Below are 14,658 nucleotides of genomic sequence, written 5' to 3'. Positions count from 1 at the left end.
ATTCAAACATCTGCCTGTTTGGCCAATGTAGTACCTTCCACTCTAGTGTGTAATGCTCACAGTGTAACTGTGTCTTACCAACCAGCCGAAGCCTATACTCTTCCGTATAGTTGTGGCAGCTAGAAATATTAATTTTTAGCATTTTGGGCGCTCTTCCCAAGTATGCACTTTAACTAAGATCATTCCTTGTACAGACAAGAAACTAGTTCAAAGTAACATGGCAACCTTAAATGATGAGGAATAGCCGAACAATGGATGTTGCTTTAAGCCAACGTTTCGACAAAGGGAACTTGCCTTCGTCTCCTTATTAATAATTAATACTACTAATAATAATAGTGGTCCAATTTTCGCGCTTTTCCCAAATATTTATCAAGACCTGCAACAAGAAGCTAAATTTACGCTCCTCGTGCAATTCATTTCCCTATTGCATATCCAAGTAGCACCTTACGTGTACAGCCCCCTATGGCTGTGGCATTGTACAGCCTGCAGGATCATCCCAGTCATAACAGAAGAGGATAGGAATTTATTCGGAGGAGATCGCCGTCGCCATCACACTACCGTCCTCGTTGCCTTGCTGCTCTTGTCGAACATGCAATTTCTGCTGTTGCCCGTGTATCTGGTAAAGTTTTGCCAAACTCCAAACGGTGTTAGATTGCCAGTTACATGCCAAAGGCTTCGCATAACATCGGCTCCTGCTATCGGTGGGATCTGCATAATTTCTCGGGACATTTATTCTTATAATGTCTCGTTATTTCTAAAGCGCTTACTTTTGTTAACTCACTGTTCCCTTTGGGGCAGTTTGCGGGCTAATCCCTGAGATAATGCAGTCTACTGTAACTAAGGAGTATGCACCACTGATTACGTCATCATATTGCTGGGTATGTGCCATCGAAGTGACGGTGTTGTCGTGACGCCACTGTCGTCATACGGTTGTCATTATCCGATCTTCTTCACGCTGTGGTCGTCAAGCTGTCTTTTTCACGCCATAGTCTTCGTGCCATCCTTGTCGTACGGGCGTCATCGCACAGTGGTTGTCACTACAGTGGTAGTCCTGTCTCTTACATGGATGTGCGCAGAACTACCGGCATTCGAAGCCGGTGGAAATAAAAGGTTTCTGCAGTGTCCTGTGCACGAGCACGTGTTTTGAATGTCCAAGTTACCCGCCGTGGTTGCTCAGTGGCTATGGTGTTGGGCTGCTGAGCACGAGGTCCCGGGATCGAATCCCGGCCACGGCGGCCGCATTTCGACGGGGGCGAAATGCGAAAACACCCGTGTACTTAGATTTAGGTGCAGGTTAATGAACCCCAGGTGGTCTAAATTTCCGGAGACCTCCACTGCGGCGTGCCTCATAATAAGAAGGTGGTTTTGGCGAGTAAAACTCCATAATTTAATTTTTTAAGGTCCAAGTCGAGCGTGTCTCCTCTGGCCTGCTATCTATGCACTTTAATTAGGGATCATCGCTATAAGGTCATCGCTATAAAGTGAACGTTTATTTTCTACCAGTCCTTCCGTTGGCTTGGCTGATGGGTTGGCAGGTACCTCACTGTTTGCTCTTGTTTACACAGGAGAAACTTGGCTGACAACATAGTATAAAAGACCAATAAGCGCAGCTCCGTTCTGCACTAAATTAAACAAAAGGAACTCATGGACAAAAACCTGCGCATTTAATGTCTGCTCATAGGTATCTAAAGAACACATACTTCTAGTAGCACACATGCACGTTTCTTTATATTCTTATATTTCTAATGTTTGGGATATGCCTTTCGTGCGTCATTTGTAACTTGCTGATTTTCGGCCGATCCGGAAGATGGGCTAAACGCCCCGTTGGACACATGGAGTATACAAGTATTAAATATATTTTATAATGTGTGTTGTACTTCTTCTATTACACTCCTGCCCACACCATTTTTCGCTTGACAGCGTCAAACATTGGCTTCCTCATCGCGACATCGCTGCGTCGATATCTGAAAGTGTTTGTCAGCCTTAATTGGTGTTTGCATTGTAGCATGTCTTGTGAACGGCTTAGTGCATGAACATAAACATTGCAAGAAATTACAGGTTTCACAGGAATAAATTAAAGCGAATTATGACTGGGTTTGGGTGACGCAACTGTGTTAGGATGGACGTTTTGGTGAATTTACAGGTCCCTAGTGGTGGAAAACCAGCGATAAGTGCTGCTGTAATTTGAAATCTTTCTTCCATGAGCTTGCGGTTCAACTATTCGTGACGTTCAACTATTCGTGGCATAAAGTTTAGCAAAGTGTTTTTCCTCCAATCTTATGAGGTTGCCCGCATGCACCGGCTTTGTGGTGCTTGTCGCCGTCACTTCCATGCCTAAGGCCCAGTCGTAACGCAGGTGGTACTTAATTGTCATAGTAAATGAAGGCGCAGTGTCGTTGAGCACGTGTCAGCAGTAAGTTATAATATAGCAAGACATATGGCTGGTATTCAACTGAAAATTGTGGAGTTCATCTCCCTGGAGACCACCTTACAGCAGCGGTATCCTAATGTTTGTAGTGCTCCTGCTGGGCTCAAGGTTGATGGTTCCATCACCTTTTTTGATGGAGGGCATTCAAAGGACCGTAACGCTGAAGCACTGCGCACAGGGTGTAAGAAAGCATCAACGATTCTAGACGAAGCAAACTTACTCCCGTTCTGCCAATACGCCGTTTTCAACCGCTTAGGTGTTGCCTGCTGATGTAACACAGCTTTTTTCATTGACATTCACACGACTTCGCTACCACAGTTGAAAGAGCAGCCACACAAATTGAAGCGACTAATAACTCCTTGCAAGAAATCCCCCCTACTTTCTGCGCACCTAACTCGCATCTGCATAAATGGTGCTTCGGTAAGCAGTTCATATTTTTACTCGTGCATCATAAAAATTTGCTGAGGGATGCCAGAATTCTGAAACAAACGTCACTAACCTAGCTCCGGATGCACGCTTTCACGTTTGGATTATCGGAGTCACAAGTATTTTTTTTTCTTTGACGCCCAGCAAGCGCTCTGCCACGATTTATTCAGGAAATTTGCAGCACGACAGCAGAAAAAATGATTACAGTTATAAAGATTTGGTGCTTTGCACAATTTATGAACGGTAATAATCACAAAACAGGTCGCAGGTATTCCCGGTTGCTATTGGCAACGATCAGCTTTTTAAAGCAAAGCCGTAGCTATAGGTGGCCCAAAGACTAAGCAACTTTTACCAAGGTATCAACAGCCAGCCCTAGTAATTCAGTGTATGCAGTTTTCTTTCTCTTTGCTTGGTAACATACTTCCCTGGCATATTAAAGGGAAAGCTTTACTGGCCGCGAACATGTGATTTCGCCGTGGCCGTGCTCCGAGGAGGCACATGACGTCACACCACGTTCCTACTCACACCGCGTTCCTCTTTGCTGTGTTCGCCTCCGCTCACTTTGCCAGCTGCGTCGTATGCCTGACAACATGTCGTAGGATTGGCAAGAAGTATTCGCGTGCGCCGCAACCACAGTTGCGGCGGCAGTATCATCATCATCATCATCATCATCATCAGCCTAGTTACGCCCACTGCAGGGCAAAGGCCTCTCCCATACTTCTCCAACTACCCCGGTCATGTACTAATTGTGGCCATGTTGTCCCTGCAAACGTCTTAATTTCATACGCCCACCTAACTTTCTGCCGCCCCCTGCTACGCTTCCCTTCCCTTGGAATCCAGTCCGTAACCCTTAATTAATGACCATCGGTTATCTTCCCTCCTCATTACATGTTCTGCCCATGCCCATTCCTTTTTCTTGATTTCAACTAAGATGTCGTTTACCCGCGTTTGTTGCCTCACCCAATCTGCTCTTTTCTTACCCCTTAACGTTACACCCATCATTCTTCTTTCCATAGCTCGTTGCGTCGTCCTCAATTTCAGCAGAACCCTTTTCGTAAGCCTCCGGGTTTCTGCCCCATATGTGAGTACTGGTAACACACAGCTGTTATACACTTTCCTTTTGAGGGATAGTGGCAACCTGCTGTTCATGATTTGAGAATGCCTGCCAAACGCACCCCAGCCCATTCTTATTCTTCTGGTTATTTCAGTCTCATGATCCGGATCCGTAGTCACTACCTGCCCTAAGTAGATGTATTCCCTTACCACTTCCAGTGCTTCGCTACCTATCGTAAACTGCTGTTCTCTTCCGAGACTGTTAAACAATACTTTAGTTTTCTGCAGATTAATTTTCAGACCCACCCTTCTGCTTTGCCTCTCCAGGTCAGTGAGCATGCATTGCAATTGGTCTCCAGAGTTACTAAGCAAGGCAATATCATCAGCGAATCGCAAGTTGCTAAGGTATTCTCCATCAACTTTTATCCCTAATTCTTCCCACTCCAGGCCTCTGAATACCTCCTGTAAACATGCTGTGAATAGCATTGGAGATATCGTATCTCCCTGTCTGACGCCTTTCTTTATTGGGATTTTGTTGCTTTCTTTGTGGAGGACTACGGTGGCTGTGGAGCCGCTATAGATATCTTCCAGTATTTTTAAATATGGCTCATCTACACCCTGATTCCCTAATGCCTCCATGACTGCTGAGGTTTCGACTGAATCAAACGCTTTCTCGTAATCAATGAAAGCTATATATAAGGGTTGGTTATATTCTGCACATTTCTCTATCACTTGATTGACAGTGTAAATATGGTCTATTGTTGAGTAGCCTTTACGGAATCCTGCCTGGTCCTTTGGTTGACAGAAGTCTAAGGTGTTCCAGATTCTATTTGCGATTACCTTAGTAAATACTTTGTAGGCAACGGACAGTAAGCTGATCGGTCTATAATTTTTCAAGTCTTTGGCGTCCCCTTTCTTATGGATTAGGATTATGTTAGCGTTCTTCCAAGATTCCGGTACGCTCGAGGTTATGAGGCATTGCGTATACAGGGTGGCCAGTTTCTCTAGAACAGTCTGACTACCATCCTTCAGCAAATCTGCTGTTACCTGATCCTCCCCAGCTGCCTTCCCCCTTTGCATAGCTCCTAAGGCTTTCTTTACTTCTTCTGGCGTTACCTGTCGGATTTCGAATTCCTCTAGGCTATTCTCTCTTCCACTATCGTCGTGGGTGCCACCGGTACTGTATAAATCTCTATAGAACTCCTCAGCCACTTGAACTACCTCATCCATATTAGTAACGATATTGCCGGCTTTGTCTCTTAACGCACACATTTGATTCTTGCCTATTCCTAGTTTCTTCTTCACTGTTTTTAGGCTTCCTCCGTTCCTGAGAGCCTGTTCAATTCTATCCATATTATAGTTTCTGATGTCCGCTGTCTTACGCTTGTTGATTAACTTAGAAAGTTCTGCCAGTTCTATTCTAGCTGTAGGGTTAGAGGCTTTCATACATTGGCGTTTCTTGATCAGATCTTTCGTCTCCTGCGATAGCTTACTGGTTTCCTGTATAATGGCGTTACCACCGACTTCTATTGCGCACTCCTTAATGGTGCCCATGAGATTGTCGTTCATTGCTGCAACACTAAGGTCCTCTTCCTGAGTTAAAGCCGAGTACCTGTTCTGTAGCTTGATCCGGAATTCCTCTAGTTTCCCTCTTACCGCTAACTCATTGATTGGCTTCTTGTGTACCAGTTTCTTCCGTTCCCTCCTCAAGTCTAGGCTAATTCGAGTTCTTACCATTCTATGGTCACTGCAGCGTACCTTGCCGAGCACGTCTACATCTTGTATGGTGCCAGGGTTCGCGCAGAGTATGAAGTCGATTTCATTTCTAGTCTCACCATTCGGGCTCCTCCACGTCCACTTTCGACTAACCCGCTTGCGGAAAAAGGTGTTCATTATCCGCATATTATTCTGTTCTGCAAACTCTACTAATAATTCTCCTCTGCTATTCCTAGAGCCTATGCCATATTCCCCCACTGACTTGTCTCCAGCCTGCTTCTTGCCTACCCTGGCATTGAAGTCGCCCATCAGTATAGTGTATTTTGTTTTGACTTTACCCATCGCCGATTCCACGTCTTCATAAAAGCTTTCGACTTCCGGGTCATCATGACTGCATGTAGGGGCATATACTTGTACCACCTTCAATTTGTACCTCTTATTAAGCTTCACAACAAGACCTGCCACCCTCTCGTTAATGCTATAGAAATCCTGTATGTTACCAGCTATTTACTTATTAATCAGGAATCCGACTCCTAGTTCTCGTCTCTCTGCTAAGCCCCGGTAACACAGTACATGCCCGCTTTTTAGCACTGTATATGCTTCTTTTGTCCTCCTAACCTCACTGAGCCCTATTATATCCCATTTACTACCCTCTAATTCCTCCAATAACACTGCTAGACTCGCCTCACTAGATGGCGTTCTAACGTTAAACGTTGATGGACGGCGACAATTCTGATAAGCAGGAGGAGGCCTGGAATCGACATCGGAACGAGATAAGGAGGAAACGAATCGCCCAGGAAACAGACGAACAGCGCTCCGAACGACTGGCTAAACACCGCAACATAGCTAGACAACCAGACTAACCTGGACTTGCAATCAAGATTAACCAAAGCTAACCGTGCTTCACTACCTATGTCCTGACATAGCCGAGCTAAGCCACTAGTCAATGTTTTCACTTTTCTTGTTTTTTACATTGTCTTAATGCAGTGTTGATTGTGAAGCTATTTCCCTTGTTTTGGAAGCAAATCATAAGTCCCAAGTGACCAGCACTCTTGTCACCATTTAGGAACTCCGTTTCAGCAATAAGCAGTTACAAAAAGAAATAGGATAGACAGAGATAGCAAAGAAAGGAAAGGCGGGGAGGTCAACCAGACGAACGTCCGGTTTGCTACCGTACACCGGGGGTAAGGGAAAGAGGGAATATAAAAAGATGGTAAGCGCAAGGAAGTAATCACTGTGTGTGCAGCGAATCGTCGCAACACCAAACTCAAGTCCCAAGGCTAATGATGTGCGTTGAATACGCCTGGGATTACCCAATGGCGAGTGGTCGTCTGGTAAATAGACCTGCGGGTGAGCCAAGGGGCATACTCGAGACTTACAGGTACTGTATTAAGGGCACCCAGTACTTGCACTGCACTTCGCGCTGACGGAGTATGCAGCTTGCTTAAGAGTATACGAAGGGTACTTATGTGGAACCGAGGCATCACATCCGGTTGCCGGTCTTCGCGAAATATATCGGAGTCGGCGCTGTGTGCTCTACCACGGCGCGCTGTATCCTTTGATGTGGCTGTGGCTCAGGCTGTGGCTTCAAGTGTATCTTAAACTGTGATAACAGCTGTGGTGCCGGCTATGGCTCCGGCAGAGGCTTCAGCTGTGCCTTCTACTGTGTCTTCAGCTGTGGCATCGGCTTTTGCTTCAGCGGTGGCGGCAGCTGTATCGTTGGTTGCACGGGCCACGTTTCAGTATTGATGTTCTCTGGCACGACCTTGTAAAATTTAGACTCCACTCCACCAGTTCTAGGGAAAAGAGGAGGAGGAGGAGTTGTCGGATGTGACACAATCTTCACAGAGCCATCTGCGTTCTTTGAATTTCGGCGGCGTCAGGGACGTTGCTTTTTAACGGCCGTAACAGCTTCCTGATGAGATTAGCGCTCTCCCGCCATATGCCTCAGCACCGCCCTCTCCTTCTTTATTTTGGTGCAGTTTTTTGAGGTAGAATCACGGGGCCCAAGAAAATTGGCGCATATGAGAACCATGGCTGCACAGGTGTCTGCAACGAGGGGCCTTGCGCAGCGCGAGGAATCTGTCGCGTCCTCACACACAGCGCACACGCATCCAGCCTCATGCAGTTGCGGCATTGAAGTGGCCTTTAAGCTGCTTAAGCATCCTTAAGCTGTTGTTCTACTTTTCAATTTCTTGTTGTTTCTTCGACATGTGTTGCACTTAGGACAATCCTTTCTACTTGGTTCTCCTGATTTTACGTTTTTGTAAGCATCACATTATCAATACTAAATCGCAGTGTCTCATGCCAGCCATATATTATCATATATTGTCATATGTCCCTTTTTTGTATTGATATCACGGAAAACGTTTTATTTCACTACTTAATATAAAAACCACACGTGCGGATATGCTACCAATGTCTATATACGTTGCATAAAAGGCTCTGCACCAAAAATAACAAGGAAAACACACCAGCCTTTCGTCAAAGTAATGCTTTTACTGAAAGCATGTTCACCACAGTATGGCTGTAGAATTGCATTCCAAAAAATTTGCACTTGAAACGTGGTTCGCTACGAAAGGGGAAACACATGTTTTGTGTTTTAACGAATGTAGCAAATGCGAGCCCTTAACAGATATTTACCACCACAGTGCTCCATCTTGCTGCCAGAGCTGGTTAGCATAATTGCAATGCAGTAAGTAAATAAATTTTTTCAAGCTGAAAAACAAAGTGCTCGTAATGAATTTTTTTTTACAGCAGGACCTGATTATGTCAATTTACGAAGACTTTTAAAGCTGTTATTCGAGTGTTTTGATGTGATAAAGCATTGTAGCAGGAGAGAAATCACTCAGAGAAGCAAGGCCAGCGTATTTTGTCATAAATTCGGTGCGACTGCAAACTGCCAGCTCACTCTCGGAAGTTTATGGTTCTCTGTTGGCATGTCAGTTTTGAATGGTCTCAAGAACTAGGAATTTTTTTATATGTCCTGTGCCTGCGAACTCCAGACATAAAAGATAGGTGCGAAAGAAAACACATATAAATTTGTATTACTTGTTTTCCTTTTCAATTCTTCATCATGGAAAACTCGTTCTCAGAAAAAGAAACAATAACTAAAGACTATGTGCTCAGAGTAGTCGACAGTTTAGATAAACCTTTTCTCGAAGACGTTCCGAGAACGTGGGAGATGTGCGCAGCTCTACCAATTTGTTATTTTTCCATCCTCTCTATACCGCAGCTGCGTTTCAGTGATAACGTCAAGTTGAAGGTTTCGAGCCATCGAACAAAAGACACGGAAGAAAACGGTAACCAAACTTCGTTGCTTTAGGATATCTTCTGATTGCATCTATTGTTGGTCATAAGGAAAATCTGCAGTGGAACAGTATAGATTAAAAAGTTTACGCAATTTCATTGCTCGGGTAACTAAACTACTTATAATCAGAAACGACACAAGCGGCTACTTTAGCACCTAGTCCATGGTCGAAGGCAAGGAGTTGGCGGTTCGAAGCTGATATGGAAAAGAGGGGCGATATAACAGGCAATAAGCTCGGCTTCTCCACAGAACATACGTGACCACTATATTAGCAAAGCCTATGCTTATACGCTAAATTTCTTATGCAGAGGCCAAACCCGTGTCTTCTATGATTGTAACCACCATATAAATAGAAGCAAATGAATCCAAGATAAATGTTCTATAACGTAAATTCAAGTCAAGTTTTTAAGCTTTGAGTGGTCTATAAGAGTAGAACACCCAAGCAACTGCACCTTTTTTCTTTGTTTACGTGTACACCTATTCCTTATACTAACAATGCTTATTCTCACGTCTTACTTCCTAATGCCCCTTGTTCAATATACCTTCAGTCTACGGCGATATACAGAAAACAAGAAGGTCATTTCGTAGCTTGAGATGCACATGGAACTTGCAGAATGGTAAACTGTGGAAATTGGTAGGGACTCATGTTTGAAGCGTCTAGCGCGCAGTCGTGCACAAGAGGAAGCGAACGGCACAGAACTACCCAAAAAAAAGTGATAACTTTCAATTGCCAGAGTTGATTGAAACAACCTAAGTATACCGTCTATTGAGAGTGAGCGCGTTGTTTGGTTGGTATGTTTCGTTTTTTCGTCCTTTGCAGGGTTTCGCTCTAGCTTTCAAACACCAAAACAAGGGTCAAGATGATCCTTTACGTGTTGTCCTTTGTCACTCAAGTCTTTTCGAAGTGTATCCCATTTTTTTCTTCTCCGTATTGCTTCCCGTATTGAGCACCACAATTATTGCCTCTGACTTCAGTTTCCTAGCTAGTCAGAACATGGCATGTGGATAGGAGATGATGAGCATGGAGAAAGCTCGAGAAGTCGCAGAACCCATGCAAAGCGGGAGAACTAGTGCTAGGGATTTCATGCTAGGTAAATAAAATGGGTTATTTATTTATTTCATTTGATCTTGTCATTTGTTTGCTCAATATTATAACAAGGTGTTCTCGTTTTTTTTATCTTTGATTATATTTTCGTTAGTATATGGAGCATGGATGTCTGCGCTCTTAATTGTAAGAAACTACAATGCGGGTACTAACAGCCAATATTATACGTTTAAGATACTGACCCGATTTCTCATTCAATTACTCCAGTTTACCTTGTCACCTTGCGATGACAAAGCTGCAGTAACTGAAGAAAACCATAAAGCGCACAAAGAAATACAAGAACGAAGGTAAATAGCAAATAATAAGCAGTCCGACGATAAAGATGTGAAAAAGAAAACGTTAAATCGCTTACGACCCGTGACTGCCAAACGCGGCAATAAACATAGCTGGCTATATTAGTAGCTGAAAAGTAGCGGAGAAAGTTATGCGAATTTGAACTCCATAAATTTGTGGCCTATGGAGCAAACGGAAAGTTTGGCGCCATGCTAATATTATTGTTTAAATTTCTGGTGGCGTAGGCATTAAAAAAGAAAGTGCTTGACAAGATTTGAACATAAGGCGGCAAAAAATAAAACAAAAGTTCTGTCCTTTTGCGCACCATGGTAGTTTCGCGCCATTCGGTCTTCTGGATTGAACGTGGACATTATGAGATATTTATTAAGCTGTGACACTCGCAAGTAAAGTCTTTGGCGTTCTAACATTGTCGCAGCCTAGTAGGAGACGGGAAAGCCGTTGTCGAGGACGTGAAAAAGCACTTTATGAGAGCAGTCAACACGATGTCGTTGTCGTCTCTGTTTTTCTACTCGCGCGCTACTTTAGCGTCGTTCTCATCGCCTGGCACATACCCGCGGCGACCATATAGGATGCGGCATTTGCCCCCCCCCCCCCTTTGAAAAAAAAAGAGGCATCGTCCCGATGCACCAACCACCGAACGTTGTGCATAGACGGTGCAAAGTTGAGGTCATGAGGAAATGTATGGCTTCATACGAAGCATGTGCACAACCTTGGGCAGATGCCGCCGGCGTTTGGAGCAGTTATGGCTGTCGGGAGCAACTTCGTAATTCCCATCGCTGAGGCGGCGCAGAACTGTGTACGGGCCGAAGTATCTTCGCAGGAGCTTTTCAGACAGCCCCCGCCGACGAATCGGAGTCCAGACCCACACCGTGTCACCCACGTTGTATGTGACGGGTCTGTGCCGAAGATTGTGGTATCGGGCATCGTATTCCTGATTTTCTTTGATTCGCAAACGCGCATGCTGCCTGGCTTCCTCTGCGCGTTGCGTAAACTCCTCGGCTCCAGTCTCGTCGTCACCGCACTCGTGTGGCAGCATTGCGCCCAAGATTGTTGTCACTTCGCGTCCGGAAACGAGGTTGAAAGGCGTCACGCGTGTTGTCTCTTGGCGAGCCGTGTTATACGCAAATGTAACATATGGTAAAATCTCGTCCCAGTTCTTGTGGTCGACGTCGATGTACATACTCGTCATGTCTGCCAGAGTCTTCTTCATACGTTCTGTCAGCCCATTGGTTTTGGGAATGATAAGCCGCTGTCTTTCGGTGAGTGGTACCATTCACTCGCAACACGGTATCCAGAAGCGCAGCCGTGAACGCAGATCCTCTGTCTGTTATGACCACTGCGGGAGCGCCATGCCTTAGGACGACGGCTTCGACGGAAAATAGCGCTGCTTCAGCGGCTGTTCCACATTGAATAGCACCTGTTTCGGCGTATCGAGGAAGATAATCCGTGACGACGATTATCCATCATTTTCCGGCAGTAGACAGTGGAAACGGACCTAAACGGTCCATGCCAATTTGTTCGAACGGCACTTGCGGTATCTGAACAGGATGCAGCAGTCCAGCTGGCTTGCCGGCTAGGGTTTTGCTGCGCTGGCAATCCAGGCATGTCTGTGTGTAATGTTTCACGGTCGACGCAAGTCTCGGCCAATAGTACTTTAGCCTAATTCTTGCCAACGTCAGAGTGTAGCCTAAGTGACCAGTGGTCGGCTCGTTGTGACAGGCATGTAGGACTTCGTCGCGAAGAGATGCGGGAATGACGAGTAGGTAGCTGCTGTCACTAGGTGAAAAGTTCTTTTTATAGAGAACGTCGTGGCGTAAGCAGAATGAAGGCAGCCCTCTGGAGAATATCCTCGGCACGGTGCTTGTCCTTCCCTCTAAGTAATCGAAAAGAGGAACAAGTTCTGCGTCCTCGCGTTGCTGGCGTGAAACAGCCACAGTATTCAGCACGCCTAGAAAAGCCGCGTCATCATCGCCGTGCACGGCTGTCTCAACAGGAGACCGAGAAAGGCAGTCGGCGTCGGGGTGTCGTTTCCCCGATTTGTATACACCAGTGAAGTCGAACTCTTGGAGCCGAAGGCTCCAGCATGGAAGCCGACCAGCGGGATCTTTTGAATTAGTCAGCCAGCAAAGTGCATGATGATTTCTGACAACGGTGAAACTCCGACCATACAAATATGGCCGAAATTTCAGGATGGCCCACACCAGTGCGAGACATTCTTTTTCTCTAGTAGAGTAGTTAGCATCCGTCCGTGATAGCATCGTGCTGGCGTAAGCAATCACTCTTTCGGCGCCGTCCTGCCGCTGTACAAGCACTGCGCCAAGGCCGACATTACTAGCGTCGGTATGAAGAATCGTAGGGGGGTCTACATCAAAATGTGCGAGCACGGGAGCCGTCTGCAGCCGTTGCCGTAGGTCATCAAAAGCCCGTTTCTGATCTTAACCCCACACAAAGGAGACATCTTCTCTGGTAAGATGTGTCAATGGCCATGCGATACGCGAAAATTCCGCGATAAACCGTCGGTAGTAGGCGCTAAGGCCCAGAATACGTCGCACTGCCTTTTTATCTGATGGCGTAGGGAAATTAGCGACGGCAGAGATTCTATCAAGGCCAGGTCGGACAGCTTCATGACTAACAACGTGACCGAGAAATTGAAGTTCTTCAAAACCAAAATGGCACTTTTCAGGTTTCAAAGTTAGACCGGCTGAGCGTATTGCTTCAAAGACCGTCTTTAGCCTCTGTAAGTGTTCCTCGAACGTGACGGAGAAAACAATCACGTCGTCGAGGTACACCAGACAGGGTTGCCATTTGAGGCCTGAGAGTACCATGTCCATTAGTCGTTGAAACGTTGGCGGCGCAGAACCCAAAGAGCACCTGAAATTCATAAAGTCCGTCGGGCGTCACAAAAGCGGTCTTCTCACGATCTCTCTCATCAACTTCTATTCGCCAGTAGCCGCTTTTCAAGTCCATCCACGAAAAGTAATGTGCGTTTTGTAGCCTGTCCAGTGAATCGACGATACGTGGTAGCGGATAAACGTCTTTCTTTGTGATCTGGTTGAGTTTTCGATAGTCGACGCAGAAGCGCAGGCTGCCGTCCTTCTTTTTCACCAATACGACAGGCGATGCCCAAGGACTCTTAGAGGGCCGAATAACTCCGTCCTCAAGCATGGTCTTCACTTGTGTTTGTATTGCCTCACGCTATTTAGGTGCTACACGATAAGGATTCTGCCGAATTGGCCTGGCGTCGGCTTCGGTTTCAATACGGTGTTTAGTGAGCGGCGTCTGGCTAACTCGTGACGTAGATGAGAAGCAGCTCCTAAACTCATCGATGAGCTCAAGAAGGCTGTTACGTTCCACGGGCGATAAGGTGGGACTGATGTCAACCACAGGGACAGGTATAACCACGGTGGACGTCGCGTGCTCCACAGAGAGGCAGTCCTGTATTGAAGTAAATTCGTCGAAGTAAGCAACAGCCGTGCCTTTAACAATGTGCCGACGTTCCCTGGTAAAATTCGTCAGCAGGAGTTCAGCATGTCCGTCGTGTACGTTAATTGCGGCCCTGGCGATGGAAACCCCTTGACTCAGTACCAGTGCGTCGATGTGTTCAGCAACGCCAGTCCCGGTGTTCAAGTTGTCGCAGATTACAGGTACGAGGGAACAGCTTCGCGGCGGAAGCGTGACGTCGGCGTCGGCGATACGTAAGCGGGGTCGCTGGTGTTCCGCAGGGTCGACGTCGTCTGAGCTCGTAGAAAATGTGACGACGTGGTGACGGACATTAATCACTGCACCGTACTCTCTCAAGAAATCCATCCCCAATATAAGTTCCTTACAACAGGGTGGCGACAAAGGTTGCACCGGGGACTACTATCCTGGCTGTGCATTTTCCGATCGGCGTCATCAACTGGCCGCCGGCGGTTCTGTCGTTGGGCCCGGTCCACGGCGTCTTCACTTTTCTCAGCCTATCGGCAAGCTTTTTACTTATTGAAAAATGCGAACCAGTGTCGACGAGAGCAAATGCTCGACGAGGTCAATGCAAAGGACAATATCGGCGCTGACGGCGTCGGTTACAGGGGGTGTGGTTAGAGTCGTCGGAGTTGTAGAGTCGTCGATCGTCGGAGATGGGGGCTCTTGGATATCTAACCGGTTTGAAACCTCACCCCCGGAGGTCGCTGTGTCTAGTTTCCCCGGCGCGGACTAGGGGACCTGCCCCTATTGGCGTCAGAGAAATCGCGACGGGTCGGTGGGGTGCAACGAGCCGGAGAAGGGGGACGCGATCGAGGCGTCGTTGAACCTTCTGGCCGAAAGTTTGTAGAATTTCCGTCGCAGCTA

This window comes from Dermacentor variabilis, chromosome 4, assembly GCF_050947875.1.
Source record: "Dermacentor variabilis isolate Ectoservices chromosome 4, ASM5094787v1, whole genome shotgun sequence".
In the NCBI taxonomy this organism is placed as follows: Eukaryota; Metazoa; Arthropoda; class Arachnida; order Ixodida; family Ixodidae; genus Dermacentor; species Dermacentor variabilis.
This window is presented reverse-complemented; position numbering follows the sequence as displayed.